Below are 20,069 nucleotides of genomic sequence, written 5' to 3'. Positions count from 1 at the left end.
TGGCACTCAGATTCGGGGCTGAATTCTAAGGCGGACCATCGCACGCACTTTAAGCTGCAGTGCACAGTCCAACTTGTTTTCCCGATGACAGCCTAATCCACGCTGCTCGGTCAGAATGTAGATCTATTTCATAAATGACAAAAATCAGTTCAGCATGCGTTCCTGCAGAACACAGGTGGATGATCGCTTCCGGCACATAATGGCAATTACTATCTCAGATGCTGCTGGACAAATTTCATTAATCTTGCGCAAACCGGCTCCTGTAGTCGCCAGTTAATATCATGGTGTCTACACGCCTCCCTTACCCAAACCCACTCGTATACAAAAGGAACAAATTGCGTGGTCAGAGCTCTCAACTGCTCCCCGAGAGCGCGTGACCGAGATGCCTCTAGCGCCGGCTAGCGAGCTCCACCGGCGCTGCCAGAGAGAGAGAGAGAGAGAAAGACGGAAAGGCAGGGAGGTTAACTAGGCAGCGCCCAGTATGCTACCCTACACGTGGGAAGGGGAACGGAGGGAGAGACAGAAAGGGGAGAGAACAAAGGAAGATGATCACTTTTCCATATGTCCGTTGGCCATTACTTGCAGGGCACACAGGGCTCACACGGATAGTTCACAATCTTGCACTCAGTCCTGCGGCGCTGCCAGAGAGCTCACAAGGACAAGGCGGCGTTGTCGAGCGCCTCAAACAGCGCTAGCGCGTCTCGCGACGACTAAGGCGTGCAGAAGGGCAGACACCTACAGGTGTGCCCACCGGCTAGGACAATACCGTTCTTCCGCCCCATAACGATAAAACCCGCGCTGCTCACCTCCGCCCAGCGGTAAAGGAAGGGTCGTCTGCTAATTTCCTCGATTGCATCGCGCGTTTCACTTGACTCACTTCTCGCTCAAAACGTTATTCTGCGACCACCATGCAGGCGCAATGGATAAAGCATGTATTGGATGTCTGACAGTAAAAAAAATAAACATGTAGAAAAACAGCACCGAGAAGGAAATGCAACCTCAGTCCACTGTGTGTGAACGCCCCTTCGGGAAGTAACCAATGTAATTAAATTGCACGCATATCCCATGACTTTCAGTGCTGTTGGCATCCCACGATAACATCAGCGTGGTTTACGAATAAAGCCACGCTTATATTCAGCCCGAAGCTACCGCTTATCCTAAAACGAAGGTGTGAGATAAAAGTAATACAAGAATTGTAAGTGTTGTCGCCCCCACTCAGCGCTACCAAAAGATACAGCCATTTCCAGTGTCGAGCTACTTCCCTCAACCACTCATTACGTGCCGAATGTCCAAGTTCTGTTAGTGCTGACGACTATGAATAGTTCAGTACCTGCCCGGTACCTCACAGCGTTGGGAGATATATCATTACATGCAATTTATAGCACGCAGTGCTTGCTACCACTCGTTGTAATGGATGTGGTCAAATTATTTTTCCTGCGGTCCGTCCGGCCACAAAGATTCTTGACTTTCCCTTTTGTTATTCTACTAAGTTAGTCACTTTTGAATTTCGGTGTTAACCTTCTCTCGTCATCGCATTCATCTTTGCGTTTTGAACACCACGGCCCTAGTGCGGTGCCGGAATACGCTAATATTTCACTATAATATTTCTCCACATACTCCCGCGGCGTTAGAGATAAACAAGACAGCCCTCGGCGGCCGCTCGCCCACCTCCTGCATTCATCGCATGTGGCACCATCGTACAAAAAACTGCACAAAATTCGCCCTTAACGGAGCGGAATAAATTTCTACCCCGGTCAGGTTTCCGGTCCATTTTAAGACGGCTCAGCCGTCTTCTCTTGCACTTTATTGTTCGCTCGGCCCTCTATATTTTTAATATTATTTCACTGAGAAAGCCATAAATGGCTTCCTGGCTTCTGTTTCTTTGTGCAGAGCAAACGGCCGGGAACCCAAAGATTCTCTCAAGGAGAGGTCCTTTCAAACCGGCTCGGTTCGCTAGGCGTTGCTCGGCGTCAGCGTCCGCTCCACCTCCCCCCCCCCCCCCTCTTTGTGCGTCTTTTTCCGCACTTATTCCTCTATCTTCTGTTTTCCACTCGTGGGTTGTTTATTACGCGTCTCTGGGCTTCCTAATAAAGTCTGGGCTGTAGTGTGCTGGGTTCATACGGTTTCACACAATCGCGCCCATCTGTTTTTGTTGTTCTCTTCGGAAGGCTGAAGGATGGTCATTTGTTTTTCCAGCAGTTCAGGGAGGAGGAGAGGGGGGGGGGGACCCGAGTCAGTTTATTAATGAGGAATGAAGAATTTGCTCGTGAAGAAGAAGGTGAAGCATTTTCCTTCCTTTCTTTGAATGGCCTCACGTAAAACCCTTAAACATCGCCTAACCGGGCTTTCGTTGCGATAGGGATACAGGTAGACGGCTTCATCGGTAATTTTTGAAAATCCGGCTCAGGCTGCCGCGTAAATGTGTAAAGATGCGCTAAATGCAGCGAAATGTGCGCAGGAAATGGTAAAAGAAGTGGGGGAATGTAATGAGTTAAGTAGGACTCAACGCCCTGAAACGTGGGCTGTGAAGCACGTCTATGGAGCCATAGATGTTTACTTTAGCGCTCGAGCGCAAGGCATTTGTTGTTGTGGTGCCTCCGGCAATGCAAAATAGATTTTACGTGCTCGTACATAATCATCATTTCATACTGTAGTACGGTGGTATAAGGCCGCTAAAGACGGTTGCAGGGCACGCGCCTAAGAAAAAGGAAGAACATTCTTTAACGCTCCAGAAGGCGCTCTCTCCGGAAGTCGCATACCAGCGCAGGGCCCGGGTCCTCCTCTCTACGCTACCTTGGCGAAGCGGGGCGCACGTGGACTGATGTTCGAGAGGGTTCGAGGCCTCTCGAGGAGACAGGGGGTGGAAGACGCAGCTTAAGGGCGCGTTCACACTTGTCCAAAAATCCGGCGAGATAAGCGGATTCTCTCGCCGGGAAAACTAGGACCTGTTCTCATCTGTTGACGCCCGGGCGAAGCGGAGCCGCCGCGCCGCTGCTGTTTCTCGCTTTTCCACACACTTCCCGGCAACCACGTCACCGCTCGCGGCGTACACAGATATGGTTAGAAAAGAGCATAAATCGATTCTGTCTGTGTACCATAACCGTATGCACGCTTGCGTACGTAAACGCAGGCACATTCCCATTTTTAGTTCGGCATATGCAAACAGACTCGCAACGAAACGCCCAGCCTAGTGGCGACATCTGCTTGTCAGGAAGGGAACTAGTACTGTCAACAAAACCGGCGCTGCTCTTAGGCCTAGTAGCGGCAGAATCGTCGCTCAAAATAAAAAAATAAAGCAAATTTATCGCTTACACTTTTGCTTATAGGTGAGGTGAGACGAAGCGATGTACCTGTGTCCGATTTTTGGCCAGTGAACGTGCTGAACAAGGCCGCAACAACGACGAATTCATTCGGAGGCGAGGGGTCCTGCGTCGAAGGGCGCAGTCTTTATTTAGTGACTCTAGGCGCCGCCATGTTCTTCGCCTCGGCGGCGAACGCGAAAAATTTTGGTCCAGCCCGATCGCCCTCGCCGCGCCGCTTTCCGCTTCTCTCGGCGTCAAAAGCAGCCGAATCTGCTTCGCTCGCCGGATTTTTGGACATGTGTGAACGGGCCCTAAGGCGCGCTGCGGCGCATCCTCCCACTCTCAGCGCCGCTGCCCGCTTTTAGAAGTTTCGAAGTTGGTCATTTAACCGCGTGTTGCATACTGTTATGTGGTTCTTGGTCAGGCTGGAAGGTGGTTCTTGGTCAGCACCTTGTGGTATTCTTTTACGGCCGCTAAATTATTTACAATTGAATATATTCTTGACGCTGTTTCGGTTTCACCGACCGAACGATGACTGTGACGTTAAGTTGGTGTTTGGTCACGTGATCCACTACAACAAGTATAATCTAATCGCTGACAGGTCATTTTTTTGTCATTTTAAGGTGTTGAAAGAAGCTAGATTAAATGTCGTAGTGAATTAAAGCTAGATATCAGCGATTATAGTGCAGTTTTTCTAGGGATCATGTGACCAAAACATCAACTTGACGTCACAGTCGTCGTTCGGTCGGTGAAACCGAAACCGAAACAGCAGGAGAGAAGAAATTCAAATATAAATTATTTAGTTGTTGTAGGCGAATACCACCCGGTAATCCATGTGCTCTAATGTCTAATCCATCGTTTAACTGAAGAAAACGAGCTATAAAAGTAGGTGTCTATAGCCCTTTAAGCAAATACGGGCCGCTCGCCTGAATGTCTCCGTGTTTGGAGCAATGCGTTTTATACCGAGTAAAGAGAGCTAGCGAGACAGCCACAGCCTTTAGGCGGCCGCACAACTCCATAGGCGAAAGGCACGCAAATACTAGAAGGCTGCAAAGCACTTCGTAGAGCTCCTCAAAAAAGTCATACCTGAGTTTTTCAGAACAAACAATGGTTGTTGACGACTTAGCGTCCACTTTCTTTTTAACCTACCCGCTTAGGCATCTTTGCTGTAGTGACAAAGACTCAGCAGTTGCACTGTATATCAAGATCAGCTTTCGCAGACTCCATCAGCGTTAAAAGGAAAAAGAGTAGATATTGAGAGGACACCGAAGGACAGTCCTAAGTTGCCAGTGCCAGGCAGTCTTATATCACTGAGTTTTCGTATAACGGCCTGACGGCAGCTAGCCGAGGCCGGACTTAGATTAACAGATGTCGAAAATATCTCCGAGCCCGGTCAAATATATTGCTACGTAGGGACCTACCCGTCAGGAGAGCTTCTCGGCAATGTTAAAGAAAAGGAAAGGAATCATGCGCATCAAAAAAAAGAAAACGAGAAAGTTTCGCGAGAAGACATAAAATAGATCTAAAGAAGTACCGAGCAGAAATAAACGCGGAAGGCATCGATGGTTCGAGTGTGAAGCGAAACGCATTTGCGACTGAAAAAAAAATTTATTCTTCCCGCTAGAGAGCGCGGCGGAATATAAAAGATACTGGCTCCGGGAGAGAGAGGTGACGGAAATCGCTCACGGGAACGGGGAGTAATGAGACGTGATGAAACCCGAGGAACCCGTGTGCCAGCCCCGGCTTATATTCCTCCCTCCCCTACCCTCTATCTGCGCAGGACGGCGCGCTGCTGCGGAGCTTGCCGCGCGCGCTCTTTATTATTTTCTCTCACCCCCTACTGGCTCCTCATTTTATTATCATCGCTTTCTTCTGTTTCAGACTCATGTCATTTGTACCGTCTATGGTTCCTTTTTTGTTTTGTTTGTTTTCCCGTTCCTTCTCCTTCTACTGCTACTATTCGCCCGAGCGCGCCTGTTCAGTCGCATTTGCAGTGTGTTACGCGTTTGAACGTGTGTTATTCGGTTAGCTACGCCCCGTGGCTCGCCGCGCCCGACGTGAGTTTCAACTTGTTCGTACAAAGGGACGCTGCTTCACTGATTTTCCGAACGCAAGAAGAGGTCGTTTTTTTGAGGTTGGCTTTTTTTTTTTCATTAATATTATTAATATTATTATTTGCCGCCCGCTATTTGCACCACTTTTCCTCGTTTTATTCCTTTCAATTATGCTTTATTTTCTGCCTCACACCGCGCCAGATCTTTGAGATGAAAAATTGATGATGAGATGGCGCTCGGTGCTAGCGAGAGGCTGGGAAATTATATTATAGCTTGACGCGGCCCAGCGCTCGCCACATAAGCGATGGTGTAGTTTGAGTGAGAGAAAGAAATAGGGGAACCGTTTTCCTTGAAAGTCTGCTGTCCGCTCGAAGAAAAATCGACTCGGCGTACGTGAGCGCGAGCGTTTGGTGTCAGCGGAGGGAGCGAGTAAACGGCTCGGCGGGCTCGAAGGAGCGGAAGAAACACGACCACGAACCAGACGCACAGTCTAAGTTAATAATGCAGCCGATAACGCGATTTAACGAACGACACGGAGTCCGCGAAGCCTCTTCGTTGAATCTGAAAGCACAATGCTGCATGTCAGGCGGATAAAGAATTCCCACGAGGATAAGTGCAGTACATTGCTGTGAATGCTCTTGCTTTACTGTCAGGCTCCACACATTTCGTGCATGCAAAGAAATTGACTTTTTTTGTCCAGCACAGAAGTCTTCAGGGGCCCTCGTACCACCATCCAACACTTCTTAGACGGCAACCTTCTTACTGTGATTACTGTGATGAATTCCTCAGCCACCTGCGTGCTAGCTGTCATCGGCTACCCAAGCTAGCTGACGGTATTCTAAGTAAAATCGAGTCTAGTACTAGGAGTTCGAAACGAAGTCTTAGTGCCGGTGGCCAAAACATTGAACATTTGTCGCAGTTCGTCTTCGGGTGTTTTGGGCCCTGGTATATGTTCTGTTTGGAATTGGTTTTAAGCGCAGAAGGACTACACAGGAAGGAAGGAAGTTGACAGGACAGAGGGCTAACTAACAGCTCAGTATTTTATTGACAGACCACTTGCTTATATACATATAGCAGCTGGTCTTATCAATAAAAACAAATCAGGCAGCAAAATGATTGAACAGATTTTGAAATGCCGCAATCGGTCTCCTGCGCTTGGTTGACACCGCAGTCTTGCACAAGAGCAAGATGCAACTAGGAAGGGAAATAACTGAAGCTGATGAGCTTAAAAAATCTAGTAGCACCTGTGTCAGCAATCCATCAATTTTGCTCTAAAAAAAATCGAATATTTGCGCAGCAAAGCAACTGTAATTATGCAAGTTCACTTCGTGGAACGTTGGGATGTCAGTTGATTTGGTATGTCCTTGTGTTATTTCTCTCGTTTTGTTGATAAGACCATAGAGCTGCTGTATATAAGCAAGTGGTGTGTCAGTAAAAAAAAAACTGAGTTGTTAGCGCTCTGTCCCGTTGACTTCTTTCCTTCCTGTGCCGTTCTTCTGCGCTTAAAACCAATTGCAGTAATGCACCAACTAGCCCGCAAAAACGTCCTCGCAAGTTTGTTGTATTTCTTGGTCGCCGTGGCAATGAAACAATTTTTCCTAGCGATTCGTCGGCACATTTTCTGTAAAACATCGCTTCGCAGCCAAGTTGAGTGTTTTGATTGCGTTTGCGCACATACATATCGAGGGCATACACAGGAGTCAAATTTTGAACGCTTGATAATTTCGTTAAATCGTATTTCTTACGGTAGGTGTCAGCGTTGCGCCAACATAATTCCCAGCCGCAGTCGTCGCTAGGGGTGTCGGGAGCCGTACACTGCTAACTTCATAAGCTGCTTGCTGTAAGGGAGAGCGCAAAGCGCACTTGAATAAGATCTGTGTAGTGAATCTCAGATCTCTGATACCCGCCACCACTACCCTTGTACTTTTTATTTTCTGTCTACTGAAATTTTTCATGCAAGCTTACGCTGAGATAAGTGCTGAATTAAGGAAAATAATAATAAACTTACGACTGCAAAGCAACCTTTGTGGACACTAGAATGACGCCCAATAGCAACAATGCGGGCAGTAGGCTAGGCTTGACCATGGTCAAGCAACGGTTCAAGCAAGGCCGGTTAGTCGCGGTGATGCTTTTCTCCTGGTCGGATAGATACTACTTTCCTCCACAACATAGGCCAAGTAGTGGACCGAGTAAAAAACATTACCGGGGACACATAAGTCTGCTTATGTGCTATGACTGTGAAAGTATTGTGCACTACTGCTGTGCGTTTGTGGTTTATGCGCTTGTCTAACGTAGTTCGCGTTGGCCGCCAAGCCGTACATCATTCGGAGCTCCGTGGGTTAATGCATGCAGAATTGGTCATTCTCTCCTTAACATTCGCAGATCGCGGCGAGTCCTCGTACCTCTACCAGCACAGTGGTGCAGCCTTTAAGCGACGTGCCACTGCACTGGCACGTGGCTGTTCCTGTCACTGCCACCCGTAGAGATTGCGCGACCAGTGTCGCTCTTCTCGGGCAACCTCTCGCGCAGCTGGTGCAACGTTCTTCGCAACATACCCGAGCTACCTCCTATTGGTTGCAGCTTGCGCGGCGCTGCTCCGAACTCACCCATGCTTACCCGAGTAACTACCGCGTAACTCGAGTAAATATCCACACTTTCTGTTATCGCCACCCATGAGCCAATAATGCTTACGCATTAAAAAGTTGACAACTATTCCGATACTCGGTGATAAAAATGGACAGCGTAGGTGAGTGCAGATATTGCTTGTTGACACGTGCGATGTACTGGCTTTGGTCACCGATTGCAAGTACGACGAACACAGGCGTAAGTGGCTCCAGTCGGCGGCCGCGAGCGCCATTTGCAGGGCACAAGCTGTCTGATCAGAGCCACTACCCGTCGCGTTTCTTCCTCCTCTCTCCTCGGCTTTCCTCCTCGTCGTCTTCGAGGCTTAAACGGCGGTCGCCACTCAACCCATAGAATGGGCCATAAACAGCTTCGCTGTAAAAGCACCGGTGGCTAAAAAATTCTAACGTCCCGCGTCCAGTATAGTTTGTGCAGATCACAAAGCCGTGCCTCTTGGTATTCGTGTCCAAGTGCTTTTGCAGTGACGCCTATTTGCTGGCGGCCCTGTACGTTTTATAGATCGAAACACCCGTTATCACTGAGCAATGACTGCCGTACTCTAGACTGTACAGTCAACGTTGACCGTCGCCGTCGCGCCTTTTATCATAGTTGGGCGCGGTCACGCCGTAGTACGGAAGCCAGTATGGAATTATATATAGCAGTACTACAGTACTCTGTTGTACTGCGTAAGATCTGATCCCATGAAAATTGATGTCTAATCGGAGGCCCTCGCGGCATACCTCTCGCCTTTTTCCTTCCTTCGCACTCTACCTCCACATTCTCTTACGGTTACGACACCGTCCGCAATTCAACCCCGGAACGGGTTATTAATAGCTCTTTAACTTCTTTACTGAGCTACTCACGGCTACGAACAACACCGGGCGCAAAACGGACAGGGCGCATCCCGTGTTGCTCGTACCAATGAGTAGCGCAGTAACGAAGTTAAACATGAAAAACTAACTAGACTCATTTGCAGCCTTACTTACATTAATAGCTGCGCAGTAAAAAGCACTCACTACGTTGACGACCTTGCGCTATTCGCAGTTAACGCATAACGCGTGTCTGCCGTCAGAATTTGACACGTCAGAATTTGACAAAAACATTTTGGGTCAAGAAAGGGGCGACCTCAAGGTTAAGATGGCAGCCTAAACTACCTAAAACGGCATGCCTACTTAACACACTGGCGTTTTTTTTTTTTTTGGAATCACGAAATGTTGACTTTTTTTGCCGGTATTTTTTTTTTTTTACCGTGAAACAGACCTTTTCCAATTGAAATTACTGTTCAACCGGAGAAGTTTTCACTTTTCACTAAGCAATACCGAAAACTCAATTACGAAGTACTGTTTTCAGTATGCGATAAGTGCTTCTATTCCTCTTTCGGTTTTTCAGTTTCTCCATAATCTGTACCTGACTAATTACGTACAATCTGCAGTATTTAAACTGACCTTACCACACTCAGCTATTTCTACATCGCACTGTTCGCCTTTCATAGTGATAACAATATTACACTAGATTACATCTATTGCCAAAAGGTCTATTTAGGTATTCATTTCTGGTCTACTGCACAACTGTGTACTTGTTTCCTGACGTTTTGTGCACCCGCTACAGTGACACAGTGGCGCTGCGGGTATTGTGAGAATAACAAATGCATCCCTTCGGTACAGAGCGCTAATCTCGCAGCGTCTGTGCGCCACAGACCGCGGACAATCTGCAAATTTGACACGCAGATCCAGGCTTTCCAGACCATCCAGCGGCATCGACGGCATCCCCCGCTCGGCGACCCATTTGCTAGATTGTCATCCCCTCTCTGCGTACCCTCCTGCACCTCGCAACGGACACTCACGGTCATCGAATATGATATCGCCATATTTATACCCCTCGTATACGCGACGGGAGTAGGAAAAAAAACTAAAGGAGAGGAGGCTAGTTCGCAGAAGTGGACCTCTCAACATGACTCAGCACTGTATGCATCCTCTATGCGCTAAACATCGGCCTCAGAACCCCGTTATTATCCCGCCGACGCGAACACACGTGGCGCAACAGCTTTTTCTCTCTTCCTCCTTCCACTCTTTCTCCTATCCTCTCCACGCGTCGACTTCATTCAATTAGGCGGCCAGCGCTAGGAGCCGTCGCGCCCCCTATTAATTTAGGACGCGAAGAGATTTACGAGTCGAGAGCAGTTCGGCGCGTGCGGAGAGTACGCACCTTCTGTCTTTCCCGGTTTCTCCTCTTTCGCGCCGCTGCGAACGCCCCCCCCCCCCCCCCCCCCCTTCTGCGTTCAGCCCTCGTCACCGTCTGGGCAAACACAGCTTATCCCGTGCCCAGGCAGGGCCGCGTCGCTTATCCATAATGCATGCCATGCGGAGATCCCTAGCGCATGTGCATTTATGGGCCCCGATGCCATTGACTCGACGCGCGGCCTTTCGAATCCAAACAGCCACGGCCCCAACTCGCCAAAGGGTCGGGCCTGAGCACCCCGCTCTTATGCGCCCGAGAGGCGCTTGCTACTTAGCCACTCTATGTTTCATTCATTTCCTTTCCGCGAAAGAAAGGCTCCGAGACAACTGACTTCTGCGTCGCAGGTCAAATTTATTTGTGGTTGATTTATGCTCTTTTCACTGTTGGAAAGTGAAAGTAGGTTTCTTCGCTTGAGAAGGGGACGAAGGGAAGAGTGAAATCTGTAATCTTCGCTGTCCTAAAAATTGCAAAGGCTTCGGATTTCAGACGTAATGCAAACCCGACCAACCGCAGGGTAACACAGAAAAACCCCGAGGAACGGAACGTTTTGTGATGCCATACAAACAGCCACTGTATTGACAGAAATCTTGTTTTAGGAACCCTAGCGTGCTTTCTTAAGCTTCACGTCACCTCCCCGCAATCAAAATTATGAGCGTTTGATGCCGACGTAGCATGGAAGGAGAAATGCGCAACCATCCGGTGCTGCTTGAAAGAGTGTTGGACCGCAGTGATTCTGCTGGAGCGATTGTTAGGTCGCATGCGCCTCAAACCAAGTCCATGTAGAAATTCCCAGTCCCCGGAAGCATGCTACAGCAGCTCCCAAAAGCACGTACCAAAACACTTATTCGGCGTAAGCATGCTGTTTTTTTGTTTTGTGAAATGAAAGGCGATTAACTGTCTCACTCTGTGCCGACACCCGACGAGCGGCATGACAGAAGGAATGAAGGAGGGAATGAAAGGAAGGACAGATGGCTTCGGGTTAGCTTTGACCGCCAGGGGTTAATTTTTAAATTCTTCCAATGGAAGCGCTAATTTGACATAACGACCTGGGACAGAGGGACGACGAGCAGAACTAGCGCTTACTTTCAAATGTTTCATTTTTCAGGCAGGAAAAGCTTTTGTAGGAATGGGGAAAGGTGGGCCCACACATTTTTGGCTGTTTCGATATCAGAAAGGCAAGATTTTTCTTGATGAGTTTCACGGATGGGCTGCTCACATAATCTTCTTCTTCCATTGTCATCATGGCAAAGGCTTCGATTTTTTTGTCTTACTTTCTGGTCTTTCGATTTTACTTGCAATTTTACTTGCAATTCTTGCAACAACACACGCAGCACACCAGCTTCGTATTTTGCATTTCGCCTCCACCGAAATGCAGCCTCCGCAGCAAGTATTCGTCGTCGCGGCCTGGCATTCAGCAGCCGAACGCTGCGCCCACACTGAGCCTCTGTGTCGAGTACGCATTGCGCAAGACATCCGCAACGCCTCTCCGCCAAAGATTTACTTAAATTGTGCTGGTGCGGGCCTCTCGAATGAAACTGAAGTAGCAGTGGTCACTGTCACGTCGAGGAAGCACTTTGATTGCGCCCTCCCGATGCAAGCATTTATTCTGTAATAACTAATGTAGTACATTCATAGACAGCCTTACCTGAAATGACGGAGCAGGTCGTCGCTACGTCATCTGAGATTAGGTTAACTTGTCCGTGACTGCAGTTTCAAATGACGTGAGATGAGCGGAAAGACGCACTAATAAAGCTGTGCAGCGTCACACAGACACAGAAATTACGAATTTTCTACGATTATAGCTAATCTTAGAAAGTGTTTTTCGCGGTGTACGTGGCAGTGCTCTCTCGGTCGCTATCAGATTGCGCGAATGTCCACATCTTGTCCCCGTTGTGGTTTCATGTGTATCTTTCGGCGTATGGTAAAAAAAAAAACAGTTAACAATGTACTCGCACTTTTAAATACCCCTCTTTTTCTCATTCTTTTACCTGTCAAAAATTTTGAAACTTTTTTGTCATTTCTAGTGGCCTAGTTATGTCAGTGATCTGAACTGGTTATTGATAATAATTCCAAGTAAATAATTTGATTGTCAAACTAATAATGTTGCAGCCAAGCCAGTAGTAGTGTTTTTGTTTTCTGTGCGCCAAGTCTACCGACCTGGATTCAAACCTTCACCTCGCGGCACATGGAATCCCTTGCGGGTTTCTGCCCTTAGTACGTATGTGCATCGAGAATGGAAGTGCTAATAGCGCTGCGGTGCTATACGTACTGCATAGTGTAGTATAGTATAATATATTATGGTATAGTATAGCATACTGTACTATAGTATAGTATAGTATAGTATAGTATAGTATAGTATAGTATAGTATAGTATAGTATACTATAATATAGTATAGTATGGCATAGTATAGTATAGTATAGTATACTATAGTATAGTAGCAAGAGCCTTTTGTTCCCATTCGTTTCACCTTGTGAATGAAAGCAGACTTCACGGCGTGACAGCTAATAAACGGCCACGGAACACACCGTCTCCTTCGCGCGCGCGGCAACTACTGTGCAGTCCCAAAGCTCACCTCAGCTTTACGGTGTAAATTAGGGGCCAGCTAGTTTCCGCATGTGACCATAAATCAGCGAAAAAAAGCCCTTAAGAGGAATGTAACTCCCTCCGATATAAATGTAGAAACCAAAAGTATAAGAAGTGTACAGTCTTCCTTTTGCAATGTGAATGCCTTTAACAACGTGTTCAGATATATAGTCAAAGTCATGTAATTTCTCCTCAAGGGCTTTGCCCGTTCGTGGCAATGGATGTATTTTTCACTGAAAGGGCAACGTTTTACAGTACTTAAGCAGCTAATCAGCCTTAATGAGTTGTACTAGAGAATTCAGTTTAGCAAGTCAGCGAACAAGAGCACATAAACCTCTCCAGAGTTCTCAGCTTTTGGTATCAGCCCGAATACTAAATCCGTATTCACTGAAAGTCAGTGCTCTGCAAGGAATGATAGGTGTTAACCTACCAACATGCGCCACGTGTTTCAAAATCTTCCACGCCTGCCTGGTCTAAACATAGAGGTTCTACGCTTTGCACCGTCATCCATGCTAGGCCACTGCATGAAAAGTAGCGAATCAAAATTAAGGGGCACAACCACCCATAGAGTTCCTTAGTGTACCTTACAGAGAAAGCTGGTGGCTTTTAACTTCATCCACCATGGAAGCCGGAGGCATGCTGGGAAGACAGCAAACTGGATTGACATCTAGTGGCTTGTTGACAGTGCACCGGGTTGGAATTTTGACTGTTCAGTTTCGTTTTCACGATTGTAGTTTATACTGATGTTTTGTGCACTTTGTGGTTGTTCATTTATTTGAGATCCGATCGATCCGAAGGCGCTTGATTCGAAGTGAGCTGAGCACAGTGTCTGATACCTGCTAGGCCTAAATTCCGTTTGTCCCCTCACTGGGAGCCATTTATGCAGCAAGCTGGGTTTTGCACAGCGGAAACCTGTGCTAGCTGTGCTTTGAAATGTAAAAGAAGGGAACAAGTTTTTTTTGTGTGTGCGAACTGTCAACGCAACAGTCCGCTGCTGTGCCAACTCTGCACATTTCTCGCAGGAGTCTCGGAGATACTTTAAAAGCGCAAAATTAAGTACTTCGACGAGAGCAACTTATGTTACCAGTACTCGCCAAGAATGGCGTTTAGTTCATTTCGAAGACTGGCGGAGACTGCGCATTGCATGCAGAAACGACTTCCGCTTTATGAATTAATTCACGCAAGTACCCGCATGTAGCACTTGTCAGCTTGAACACGTCTTTCAGTTACTTGTGGTAGGAGGGGTTTCGCTTCCTAATTCATGTTTTTCTTGGAAAATTCTGTAAGCGCAGCGCCAGGACATGCCGAGAGCCGGCACTTAGGGCGAGCAAACAAGTTTATGATAGAAAAGCGGGGGCTCGGGCAAGTTTCTCATGGCGCGAACATAGCCTATGCCCGGACATATGCCACGTCCCGCAATAGCAGTCTGCATCAATTAAACGCTTCTATTTTTCACAATACGAAAACAGAAGCTTCTAAAGCGTAGTATTTTAAGAGCTAACAACATTTTTGAAAGAATATTCGCTGCTAAAACTGTGTCTCTTCAACGAAAAAAATTATTTTCGATGGTTGACTACATTTGGCGGCATGAAGAGAAAGCCCTCTCTAGCCATGATCAAAGTCGGTTATCGATTGCTTTTCTGCTCATTTGTTGCCATGTCGAGAAAGCACATTTTATTACATGGCATACTGATTGCTAAACAACGCTTCCTTGCAGCATACAATTTGCGAAAATTTGTACTTCTGCAGTCGTAGCCATATTTTAGGGCAAAGCCAAGTGCGTCTTGCTGTCTTCCCGGCATTCCCACGGTGGACGAAGTGCTCTTTCATGACTCTTTCAGAAACTCGCATAAACGCTGGCGCCAGCTTTCCCTCTAGGTAATATTTAGAAACTGTACGCCATCAGCAGAGGATGGCGGTGCACAATGAATAGACCGATTTCACGAGAAGTTGCGCTGCGCCACCGCCACCGCGATGCACCCTGGGAGTTGCGGTACTCCGGCCGGCGAGCGCGCCGGCGCAGAGCGTTGTCTACGCGCGGCTATAGCAGTGCTGTTTGCATCGCCACACAAATCTTCGCTGCACGTTTTCAAGTTTTATAGGGCGGATGACTTTCTCTGATCACCGCCATATGCTGTCGGAGGCGCGTCGAGTAGACCGCACCGGATTTCGCGTAGCCAGGAAAATAAGAATGGTCCACACAAGGAGGGTGTAGAAGCCGGTCAGAGAGGCAGATTTTTGCCCATTTTGATCAGTGTAAGTCGGCATGACGCGAATTTTCATAGTTTAAGCGTGGCGCTACGTGCACAAGAGCCTTTTAGTTGCCGTCAAGTTCTGCTGGAGGAGCTTAAATTGTAGGAAATGTCACGGTCAGCTTCGCCCTCGCGCTACTTCATGAAGCTTTCTTACCATCATTCTGCTCGGTGCAAGGCTGAGGGGAAAGAAGTGAGTTAAGTTCTAGTGCCATTTTCCGTCTTCCACGAGATGTGAGCACTCGCTGCGCCTACTCCGTGTTCATTACTTATATTGCAACACTCGAGAAAAAGATTTTTTTTCATGGAATCAAAACAGCGGTAGGACGATGAGGGTGTCATATTCAGTATAGACACAAATGTGTTAATTTGCAATATTTCTGATATTTTCTTGCTCACCCACCTTTCAATATGCGTAAATATATAGGCATCTTTGCAGCGTACAATTTTGTCTCAACATGCCGGCATCTTACTCAATAATTCAAATTAAAGAACAAAAATATTTCCTCGCTTGAAACGACACCACTGCAGCCCAATCAAGCAAGGTCATGCCAGCACTGACGTAGTAACTGGTCGCGCAGCAACTGCTTCGACAGCTAATATAAAATTCTAAAATTACAAAGCAAAACAGTGATCCAACGGGCAGCTCTGAAATGCACTTAAAAACAAGATTACTGATCACGAATCAGCGGAACGCAGCACACTCAAAATATCCAGTATAATCTGCCTTTATGATTTACCGCAGGACATGCGCGCTTCTCAGAGAATTCTTTAAAGAAAACGGCATAAATTGCTCGTACTGTCCAAGTTTGTTGCTGTCAAGCAGCAAAATACAGTAGCTGGCTTCTCAATATTTTGAATATTTTTATTCATGTTCTCTACGTGTATTATAAAAGCTCGCCTAAAGCAGACAAATGGGTCGGCAGCTTTAAGTAGCCTGAAAACGAAACATCAACTTTTCGCGCCTCAGTAACAAACGCGACTGAAATGCATGCGATAATGCACTACATGAACTTCTTGTCTCAAAAAAAAAAAAAGACGTTGACCTATTCTATTGCGGCATTATGTGACTAATGCAGATTAAAACAAAAGTTAAGCATAAAGGTTGTCCATACTCATTTAAAGTTGCGAATCGTACATCTTACCGTAATCATGCATAATTATACCCGTTGTTCTGCTTCAGTGTGGGCTCTCTCTTTGCGATATAACAGAGAATTCAGTAAGACATAACGTCAAAACTCTGCTTATTAGGTATATTATGGTTACTTCTATAATATAAAGCAAAAACAAAGCGCCTATTGTTTCTTTTTTAATAAAGGACACAAACGAAAAAATAAAAAAAACTCTCGACGCGGCCGCCTGGATTGACACTTTGGAAATTCTCGGGAAATAAAGCGGCCAGAAACACGAACATCATCTGAACAAGAGAAAATACTTGTATCGGCATGCGCAGGAATGTTTCTCTGGTAAATCACGTGAAAGTGGGACAATCGCGTATTGATCGCCACCTGCATCGCTTCAAGCCACAAGGTCCGAGAGAAAAGTGCAGCGACCCCTCTGCGATCACCACCTCCCCGCGTCGCAGCAGCTGCTCCCCCGCTGAGAGCTGCACCTGCTGCCTCTAGTTCCTTTAGCAGAATGCGTTTAATAGCGCAAAGGTGAGCTACTGCGAGCGAATGTAATGTCATTCAACGCTGAGAAGGAAAGGGGGCTGCCTTCAGGCGGCGCGGCGAAGAACTACCGCCAGAGATGGCGGCTTGGTCGCTTCTGGTAAGCGCGCGCATGCGCAGTGCGCTTGTGAAATCGTTCTATTCAATTTTAAACGTTCCTCTCCTGAAACGGGTCGCAAGGCGTGCCCGAATTTCGAATTTTGCAAATGATGTCGTATGGTATAGCATGGTTTGCCTTGGTCATGTATGGTATTGTAAGGTACGGTACGGTACAGTACAGTACAGCACAGCACAGTGCAGTACCGTACGGTATGGTACGGTACGGCATGGCACGGTATAGTATGGTATGGCATGGTATTACATGGTAGGGCCTGGCATGGAGTGGCAGGTAGGCGTGATACCGAATGTTTTAGTATGGTACGATATGGTATGGGATAATAATAATAATAATTGGTTTTTTGGGAATGAAAATGGCGGAGTATCTGTCTCATATATCGTTGGACACCTGAACCGCGATGTAAGGGAAGGGATAAAGGAGGGAGTGATAGAATTATGGCAAATTCTCGCAGATCATGAGTGGCAGTTTACCAATTTCCCTCAAGAGCAAAGTGCACAACAGCTTTATCTTACCGGTACTCACCTACGGGGCAGAAACGTGGAGGCTAACGAAAAGAGTTCAGCTTAAGTTAAGGACCACGCAGCGAGCCATGGAAAGAAAAATGATAGGTGTAACGTTAAGAGACCGGAAGCGGGCAGAGTGGGTGAGGGAACAAACACGGGCTAATGACATCCTAGTCGAAATCAAGAGAAAGAAATGGGCTTGGGCAGGGCATGTAATGCGAAGGCAAAATAACCGCTGGTCCTTAAGGGTAACGGAGTGGATTCCAAGAGAAAGTAAGCGTAGCAGGGGGCGGCAGAAGGTTAGGTGGGCGGATGAGATTAAGAAGTTTGCAGGCAAAGGGTGGAGGCAGCTGGCAAAGGACAGGGTTAATTGGAGAGACATGGGAGAGGCCTTTGCCCTGCAGTGGGTGTAGTAAGGCTGATGATGATGATGATGATGATGATGATGATGATGATGATGATGATGATGATGATGATGATGATGATAGAAGAAAGGAAGAAAGAAGTGCCGTAGTGGAGGTCTCCGGAATAATTTCATGGCATGGCATGACGTGGTATGGTATGCATGGTATGGGACGGCATGGTATGAGATAGTATGGGATGGCATGGTATGGTATCGTATGGTATGGCATGGCATGGTATGGTATGGGATCGGATGGCATGGCTAGGTATGGTATGGCATGGTACGGTATGGCATGCTATGGTATGGTATGGCATGGTATGGAGGGATGCGCTCAAGTAAAGCTCTTGCTCGCGCTGGTTGGCTCATGCTTCACGTTAGACCTGGGGTTAGCCGCAGTTTCCGGACTATGCTCACCTGAATTTCCTGATAATGGGAGCAAAACCATTTCATGCTTAAAGGGCGCTGAATTTTTTTTTTCTGAAAAACTTTTTTAATAACTGCACTTCAAGGTTATCTTTCCTCTGAATTCGGTTATCGCATCGAAAGTGTGCAAAAGGAAACTCAAACTTACTTTATTTTGACGTTAAGCGCAACAGCAGCATCGAGGCAGCGTGCTCGCTTCGTCGCCGCTAGATTAGTCGGGCGCCTGGTGACAACAGTGGTGAGTGTCTGAAGCGGCTGCTGCCGCTGCACCATGAAGCACGGCGCATGGCAGATTGAGACTTGTTTTGCTCAAACTAGGATGAAAAATATCGAAAACTTGCGTTTCTGTGGGGAGCCTGGCGTTAGCCCCAGAATGTATAAGCCGATTGAAAAACGTCAGAAGACGCAACCTTTGGTTTCAACGTGAACAAAAGCGAAGTGTCAGCATCTCCTCGTGTTGTAAATGTTCCGGACTCTTGATGCCTGCAAACCTCGCACTTGCAGGTCGTTATGATCGCTGCATGCGAGCTCGTTTCGCAATGCGCGCGCGGACCGAGAGCTCGCGGTGCTCTGCGAGGAAACGTGCACCGAGTGAAACGTGCACCCTCCTTTTCACGCTGCTCTTCCAAGACATTCTAGCAGCAAAGATCGCTCTCTCACTCATCCGGTGGCCGCATACTGCAACCGCGCAGGCCCAATTGCAGGGCACACTGTTGGACACGCACTGCACGATTATACAATGCATCAAGCTAAGCTGAGCTCGGTACTTTGGTACTTAGATGCCACTCACAATACCAACCCTCAGTCGAGTTGTTTTCATGTGTTCACAACTTACGAATGCTTTCTTGGCAGTTCCCTGATGCCACTGTGGCACGCTTCACTTTTAGTAGATGTTCCTGCATGCATTAACTTGCACCCAATGGACAGTGAAGAGGACTGCACCACTGTCAAGAAATTATTAAAATTGTTCAAAACCAGAACCATGCACAATGGATCACAAGGTCAAGAAAATTTAAAGACGTTTATCTGAACAAGGCTGTGCTCGAGGCGGAACCTGCACAACAAAGTACTACTCTGTGAGGAAAACACAACAAAGACTCCAAAAACCGCTCAGGCAGCATTTTCTTTCTTTTTTACTTTCAATTCCGTAGGCGGTTGAGATATGCTGCAAAACAGCGATTTCCAAGGGTAACATGGAGAATAATGAGCAAGTACAGAAGGCGCATCATCTCTGTGCACGCCTTAACCTTCTTCATCCACTGTAATGCATAGCTGAACCTTGGTTGCTTCACTGACCATCGAAGTGCCAACCTGAACACTTGGAAAAACCTTGGGGTTCATATATAGGAATCATTGGAGCTGAAAGCGGTTCATTTCATTCAATCAATGCTATGTCCACCAATCAATGTTTGTACAAAAGATAAAACATTTGTATTGTATTACAGAACCGGAATAGTTCCTTCTTTAGAGAGCATATATTTGTTAGGATTAATGAAAGAATAAGCTTCCGCCTGGCAGACAATGGAAAAGGCATGCTAAAATGCATGCTAAAAGGCATGCTAAAAGAACATACCTAAGAAAACGCCACAAGTCTTCGTCTGTGCTGCCTTTGATGCGACATTTTTTTTCACATTCCCTTCTGATCCCTTACAACCATTGCTAGCTAAACGACGGCGCGCATGCACCTATCATCCCTTCTACTAGAGTTTTATGCAGGTTCTTCGGCAGTATCTGGCAGTGCAATGCTTCTTGCTGCTCATTCTTGACGCGCACTTTCGTCTGCTGCGCTGTTTTAATGTGTGATGTCGTCTTCCGTGGAGTCTTGATCTGCTGTGTCGTCCGGTGCGCAGATTTGATTTGGTGAGGTTACTACATCTTCAGTGCAAACCGAGTAGTCTAG

The sequence above is a fragment of the Amblyomma americanum genome, chromosome 1, assembly GCF_052857255.1.
Source record: "Amblyomma americanum isolate KBUSLIRL-KWMA chromosome 1, ASM5285725v1, whole genome shotgun sequence".
Taxonomy (NCBI): domain Eukaryota; kingdom Metazoa; phylum Arthropoda; class Arachnida; order Ixodida; family Ixodidae; genus Amblyomma; species Amblyomma americanum.
This window is presented reverse-complemented; position numbering follows the sequence as displayed.